The sequence below is a fragment of the Bison bison genome, unplaced genomic scaffold, assembly GCF_000754665.1.
Source record: "Bison bison bison isolate TAMUID 2011002044 unplaced genomic scaffold, Bison_UMD1.0 scf7180017864217, whole genome shotgun sequence".
NCBI classification, from domain to species: domain Eukaryota; kingdom Metazoa; phylum Chordata; class Mammalia; order Artiodactyla; family Bovidae; genus Bison; species Bison bison.
This window is the reverse complement of record NW_011494789.1, coordinates 1,553,008-1,560,957: the sequence shown is the minus strand read 5'-3', so window position 1 is coordinate 1,560,957 and position 7,950 is coordinate 1,553,008. Positions and strand designations below refer to the sequence as shown.

Here is a 7,950-nt window from a genome sequence, read left to right as displayed (position 1 = left end):
GGAAGTGGTTGCCAATACAGATGAAGCTTTGCTCCCTCAACCGCTGTTCACCTCCTGCTGTGCAGCCCATTTCCTAACAGGCCATGGACCAGAAACAGTCTGTGGCCCAGGGGTTGGATACTCCTGGTTTGAGCCACTAAATTTGTAATAATGTATTGCAATAGCAAAAGGAAATTAATATAATAACTATAGTAAATTGTGGATAATCATGACATATGAACTTTTCAATAATATCTCCTGGGTTTTTGATGGGGCACATGGTCTGGATAAATTTATGTTTTAAAATGTACCTGTGACTTTGTTTTTATTTAGGTATGTTGAGGTCCACAGACCAGAAGGCAATTGCCATTTCTTGCTCACAGTTTCCAAGAGGAGAAAGCATGCCACACCATGCAGGACCACATGGGGAAGCACCTGAGTTGACGTGAGGCGGAAGAAGTGTGATGAAAATACCAGCAAAAGACTTTATTGTGTTTTTATGCAAGAAGAAATGGAGGAGGCAAGGTAAGGAGCTGAACAGGTTTAGGACTGGCAATTTTGAATAATTTTCTTGGGATCTAGGCTATCGGGGTGTTAGTTATTTGGTACCAGGCTCTGGGGGTGATTTAAGGAAGAAAGCTTGTCTAAACTACAGAAACCAGTTAAAAGAAGGTAGATGGGGTGGCATGAACTCTGACTTGGTTGGTTTATATATTAAAGTCACGTTCACAGGCAAGCTGTTTCCTAACTCTAGGGATTATCTAGCTCTGGGAGGGGTAGTATCTCCTCAAGTCTGCAAGGCCTGATGGTATTCAAATCACCATAAAATATAGAAACATTTTTAAGATTAATACAGGTTAACATCCTGGATCCAAATGTGAACCATGAGACTCAGGCTGGAATCCAGTCAACGTATCCCATTTTTCTGACAACAGTAACAGTGGTTAGTGTTTGTTTTGGGGCCTGAGCCAATCTTAATGAGCTGAATTTCAAAACTTTTTAGATATTGGCTGGAAAGTAATCAGTAACATTTTTGGAGGGTCCTCTCCACTGATCTTGGAGCTGTGAATGTAAGACCAGCCAGCTGTCTTCTTAAAACGATTGGAAGTCACCCTGAGAGTGGTAAAAACAAAGACCAAGAAACTTAAAAAATAGAAGCACCTGTATCAAGCTGTATCTGAAACCAGAACTCCTCTTGGATTTTTCAGGTATAAGATTCAGAGAGTTACTTTTTCTGAAATACTACTGTTTTAATTTTCTTCATCTATTACTGAATAACAAGATATCCCCAAAGTCAGCGACTACAACAGTTTTACTATAGCCCACAATTCTGGGGGCCAGGAATTCAGGCGGGGCTTGACAGGACAGTTCTATGTCTTGGGGCGTCAACTGAGGTCATTTTGGCAGATGGGATTCTCTGGAGTGTGCAAGCAGTAAGAAAAAAACAATATCTCAGAAAGCACTCTTCATGTTTTTCAATCTTTTTGGCATAAAATTTTCCTCCTGGGAGAGATACTTTTGGCATTGCTTAACCTGTGGAGGTAGTATGGGTTTGATCTGAATCATTTCCTCTAATGTGTTCTTCTTGTCACTGGGGCTCTTGCCAGTGTTGAGGGAAAAAGCACTCGGAAGGATTTTAGAATCTGTACCCTAAAGATGATTTGTTTCAGTGATATTTATGGAGAACTGGGCGTGTTCCAGAATAACCTGAGGGGCCATCAAGGGAGACTGCCCCTCTTGCTCTTTCCCCTCTGGGGGAGTGAGAATAATTTTCTTTTTACTTACAGGTTCTTGGCTGAATCTTCCCTGTAATAAAAGACAGATTAACAAGAGAAAAACAAACAGAAGCTTAAGGACGTGTGTACTCCTTTCAGGGCTTCCCCAGTAACTCAGTCAGTAAAGAATCTGCCTGCAATGCAGGAGACTGCCTGCTGTGCAGGAAATGTAGGTTCAATCCCTGGGTCAGGAAGATCCCCTGGAGAAGGAAATAGCAACCCACTCCAGTATTCTTGCCTGAGAAATCCAATGGATAGAAGAGCCTGGAGGGCTACAGTCCATAGGGTTGCAGGAGTCAGACATGATTTAGCAACTAAGCCACCACCCGCACCACTCCTTGTATACAGAAAACTGAATAACTCTCCAAAATGACCCAAGCCACGACCTTAAACATCATCTCAAGCTAAAGACCGTCAACTGAATAAAAAGGTATGGTCTAAAAGTTTCAAGTTAAGTCTTATTCAAGGATCTTACTGAGGATTAGCTTGAAGGGCTAATTCTCAGATAGCTCTGAGGAACTACTCTGAAGAAGGGAAGAGCCAGGATATACTGGAATTTTTGATGGAAAAAAATCAGTTGAACTTCGAAAGATTACTGCTAATAACAAGCAAGAATACTGGAGTGGGTTGTCATTTCTCCCTCAAGGGTATCTTCCCTACCCAGGGATTGAACCTGCATCTCCTGTGTCTCCTGCATTAGCAGGCAGATTCTTTACCACTGAGCCACCTGGGAATCCCAAAGAATAGGCATCTCACATTAATTATTTTAGTGCTTTTTCTATGTATGGGAAGATGTAAGAGTCTGGGCTCATAGAAATTATTCCTTAGATATATGTCTTAACTATCTCATGGCCAGTATCTGAAGCAGAGAAAACTTCCTGTTTTTCTCCATCATGAATTTCCCTAAGGGCACACTATTGAGGGTAGCAGCAGTGGCTGATGGCTTGACCTTTGTAGAACTGGAATGGCAGGCAATAATTTTTTTATTTCCTGGAATAACAAGTAACATTCCTTGTCCACAGAGCCCTCTGTTGGTCAAAAAATTGGGGATGTATTTTGGAGCTTCCCAGGTAGCTCAGTGAGTAAAGAATCTGCCTGTGGTGCAAGGGATGCCAATTCAATCCCCGTGTTGGGAAGATATCCTGGAGAAAGGCATGGCAACCCACTCCAGCATTCTTGCCTGGAGAATCCCATGGACAGAGGAGCCTGGCAGGTTACAGTCCATAGAGTTCCTAAGATTGGACATAATTTAAGTGACTGGGCATCCACATGGGAGGTATTTCATGATCAATTTGTCCTACAGTGCCAGGAATTCTCATTCCTAGGTCAGACAAGGATTTTGTTGATGGGTCATTCAATGTGTTATTCTTGGATTAGGCCATGTTGGTAACCTAAAATTCTCTGGATTGTCTGTTTTTATAGTATATTATAATTCAAGAAATGTTTTCCCTTGTTGTTTTCTTCCATATCTAGAGTTGTACTGTTACAATTACCCTATATAGAGTTATATATATGATCAGTTGCCTCAAATCATTTAGGTATCATTAATTTTGTCAGAAACTTGGTTTCACATTGAGAAGTCATGAACTCTCAGAACAAAACCAGCTCATCAAAACTAGGAAGTGGATCACTTAAGGCAATAACTTAATTTTTCATGTGGGTCACAGCATAAGGGGAGAGGTTTTTCTGAAAAACAAAGATTAAAAGACAATAATATTTTAGACCAAAAGCCATACAATTATAAGTGATATTGATCAGTTCATTTATCCCTTGTAATTAATTCCTATTTACCTGGATGAAGCCATCAGATATTTTATTAGTTTTATAATTTCTTACTCAGTTCAATGGTATGATCTAAAAGTCATCAGAACTTATATTTGTCAAAAAGTCCTTTCTATGGATCTCCTTTTTTTTTTTTTTTTTTTTTAACTTTTTTTGGGATATAGCTGATTAACAAACAACGTTGTGATAGTTTTAGGTGAACAGCGAGGGTACTTTGCCATACAGAGACATGTGTCCATTCTCCCCCAGACTGCCCTCCCATCCAGGCTGCCACATACCATAAGATTGAGCAGAGTTCCATGCGCTATACAGCAGGTCCTTGTTGGTTATTCTATGGATCTTCTTGAAGATCTTCATTTTGTAAATGCATCAGAGTATGTGTCTGATTCTTTGTGACCCCATGGACTGTAGTCTGCCAGGCTCCTTTGCCCATGGGATCTTCCAGGCAAGAATACTGGAGTGGGTTGCCACTTCCTTCTCCAGGGGATCTTCCTGACCCAGGGATGGAACCTGGGTCTCCCGCATAGCAGATTCTTGTACTGTCTGAGCCACCAGGGAAGACCCCCAAACAGTAACTGTCTATAAAAGACAAAAGATTTTAAAAGGCATAGTTAAATATCTGATTGCAATGCAGTTGACAAATGATTATATCTGTGTCATACAACATTTAAAGATAATAACTAAAATTATGACTACCAACATTATACCAGGACATATCAGAGTTTTAGGAATTCCATATAATTTTTTGGAATATCTACATTAATGACATTTGACCATACCATATAATCTAAGAAGGTTTATCATCGCTTATTTAACAATGTTTCCCATGAAATTTAGCATATCAAACAGACCTAATTCTCTCTTTGGGACGTTTCAGTGGCCCACTGAAGCATTTCAAAGTTAGTTAAAGGTCAAAAGAAGTTTATTTAAAATTTGATTTTGAGAAGTTTGTCAAAGACATAAAAAGTTTGTAAAATACTTGGTCAAAGAGGATTATATGTAACTGTGAAACTATACTTTTCACTCAACGAAAGTGACAGTAAAATATTTTAAATGCAAATATAGCAAGTTACAACAGCTTACTTAAAAGGTAAAGAAATTTCACATATTATTATCAAAAGCAGATCAGTAGGCAAAAAAAAAAAAAAAAAGCTTTGTTTTCAACACAGAGAAAAAATAAAATTCTAGTTTTTATCAACTTACTTTTAATATTAAAATTTATTTATTTACTCGACTGAATTTTATCTTAATCTTAGTCCTGACCATGCACAGAACTCTTTTCTCAGCATTCCATTCCCACAAATCTTTTATAAATCTTACTTTACCTTTAGATTTTGCCCTATGCTTTCTTTTACCTTTTTCTCTCCAGTACACAATTACTTCCTTTTCCTTAGCAACATGGATTTCCATTCCTTATGCCTTTTTTCATACAAAATGTTTTCCTTATTAATTTTAGTAGTTTTAATTATATATGTTAATCAAGTTCTTAACTTTTAAAACCTTAATTGCTGGTGAAAACTAAGAAGACAGAAGTTATGGACAGTGTTTTACATTACCATGCTATAGATTGTAATATTGTAAATACTATTTATGATTTTTAAAACATGCTTTTTTATAGAAAATTTTTCAATAAAAATTGTCAAACATTTTTATTAATAGATTCAGTATCTTTGGTTTCTCTGTAAAAGGAGGCCTATGTTTGGTAAAGTTTCACTATCTTATTTGGGAATGACCTAGATATTTAAATAATTTCCATCATTCAACTTAATTTAGCAAACTCTAAAATTTCAAATTACCAAAAATTTGGACAAACTCTTTTCAAGTAGACATACCATAAAACATAATAATTTCTGAAGAGTCAAAAAAAAAAAATTTCTGAAGAGTCCACTTAAAAGCTCTTACCCCATTTATATCTGTTGAATTGTTCCCAATAGTTATGGTAAGATTAGTCATGAAAACTTTATGAGATATTAGACCAGTTCATTCATCATTCCAAGCTACTTTCTTGCTGATAAATTTTATGACAGAGATAACATGACTTTATCTGACTTTTAGTAAACCTAGGTGCAATAAACATAAGACATGTTTGATTTAATTATACCAACAAACAAACTTTAATACTGAATATTAATTTAATACTAAATATTTTCCGGATAGCATGAACCTGAAAGTAATTTGGGCTCGTCTCTGTTACATCTAGAAATAATTACTTTGTAAATGCTTTAATGTTCAATTGATCATAAATTAATTTTGAAAATACTATCTGAAGGTAAAGATATATCATTTGTATAATATACACACAGATACATAAACAGGCATAACTAGAAATCTCATAGTTTCATTTCAAAACTTAGTCATGAATCAGGTATTACAATATAAACTTGCTGCTGCTGCTGCTGCTGCTAAGTCGCTTCAGTTGTGTCCGACTCTGTGCGACCCCATAGACGGCAGCCCACCAGGCTTCCCCATCCCTGGGACTCTCCAGGCAAGAACTCTGGAGTGGGTTGCCATTTCCTTCTCCAATGCATGAAAGTGAAAAGCGAAAAGTGAAGTCGCTCAGTCGTGTCCGACTCTTAGCGACCCCATGGACTGTAGCCCACCAGGCTCCTCCATCCATGGGATTTTCCAGGCAAGAGTACTGGAGTGGGGTGCCATTGCCTTGTCCAATATAAACTTACTAGCTTATAAATAGGAGAAGGCAATGGCACCCCACTCCAGTACTCTTAACTGGAAAATCCCATGGACGGAGGAGCCTGGTGGGCTGCGGTTCATGCGACTGAGCGACTTCACTTTCACTTTTCACTTTCCTGCATTGGAGAGGGAAATGGCAACCCACTCCAGTGTTCTTGCCTGGAGAGTCCCAGGGACTGGGGAGCCTGGTGGGCTTCCGTCTATGGGGTTGCACAGAGTCCGACACGACTGAAGCGACTTAGCAGCAGCAGCTTATAAATAACAATTGGAATAAGTTAAAGTTATTTGCTCAGATATGACGAAGGCTTTTTAATATTTGTAGAAAAGGCTTTCAAGATTTGTATTTTCCTTGATAAATCTTTAAGGAGGCTGTGAATTAGATTTTGAGGGAGGGAGTCTTTCCAGTAGTTTCCTCTTTCCTCCCCCCTCCTCCTTTTTTTCTTTTGGTCACAGTTTTTACCTGATTGAACTAGTTAGACTGAGTCTCAGGTTATTGTGTGCTGTATTTCAATTTCTGATTTGTAGAGATTTTCAAGACAAATACAGTTGCTTTTTAATTCCCTGAAGAATTGGTCTATTACCTAAATGATATAAAAAATTGATTTGCCCTGCCATGTTTTCTTTAATTTGCTTTTTTTTTTTAAATTTTTCAGCACTTTATTATTTTTTTTTATTTGATAAATTTAACGCCTTTTATTGCCATACCTCATTTTACTGTGCTTTGCTTTAGTGAGCTTTATAGATACATGTTTTTGTTTTTGTTTTTGTTTTTCCTTGTTAATTTTCTGTTTAGTTGATCTATCCATAAGTGTGAGTGGGGTATTAAACTCTCCCACTATTATTGTGTTATTGTTAATTTCTCCTTTCATACTTGTTAGGATTTGTCTTACATACTGCGGTGCTCCCATGTTGGGTGGATATATATTTATAATTGTTATATCTTCTTCTTGGATTGATCCTTTGATCATTATGTAGTGGCCTTCTTTGTCTCTTTTCACAGCCTTTGTTTTAAAGTCTAATTTATCTGATACGAGTATTGTGACTCCTGCTTTCTTTTGGTCCCAATTTGCATGGAAAATCTTTTTCCAGCCCTTCACTTTCAGTCTGTATGTGTCCCCTGTTTTGAGGTGGGTCTCTTGTAGACAACATATGTAGGGGTCTTGTTTTTGTATCCATTCAGCCAGTCTTTGTCTTTTGGTTGGGGCATTCAACCCATTTACGTTTAAGGTAATTACTCATAAGTATGATCCCGTTGCCATTTGCTTTATTGTTTTGGGTTTGAGTTTATACACCATTTTTGTGTTTCCTGTCTAGAGAATATCTTTTAGTATTTGTTGGAGAGCTGGTTTGGTGGTGCAGAATTCTCTCAGCTTTTGCTTGTCTGCAAAGCTTTTGATTTCTCCTTCATGCTTGAATGAGATCCTTGCTGGGTACAATAATCTGGGCTGTAGGTTATTTTCTTTCATCATTTTAAGTATGTCTTGCCATTCCCTCCTGGCTTGAAGAGTTTCTATTGAAAGATCAGCTGTTATCCTTATGGGAATTCCCTTGTGTGTTATTTGTTGTTTTTCCCTTGCTGCTTTTAATATTTGTTCTTTGTGTTTGATCTTTGTTAATTTGATTAATATGTGTCTTGGGGTGTTTCTCCTTGGGTTTATCCTGTTTGGGACTCTCTGGGTTTCTTGGACTTGGGTGATTATTTCCTTCCCCATTTTAGGGAAGT

The 7,950-nt window shown here is 37.6% G+C and overlaps 1 long non-coding RNA gene across 1 annotated transcript in view; it reads left to right on the top strand.

The window, feature by feature from the left end:
• The first annotated feature begins 312 nt into the window (after positions 1-312).
• LOC104992525 overlaps positions 313-7,950 on the top strand; it is a 37,892-nt gene continuing 30,254 nt past the window's right edge. The window contains exons 1-2 of the long non-coding RNA XR_825714.1: positions 313-504; positions 983-1,187. This is a non-coding gene — a long non-coding RNA (uncharacterized LOC104992525). The remainder of the gene's footprint in view (positions 505-982; positions 1,188-7,950) is intronic.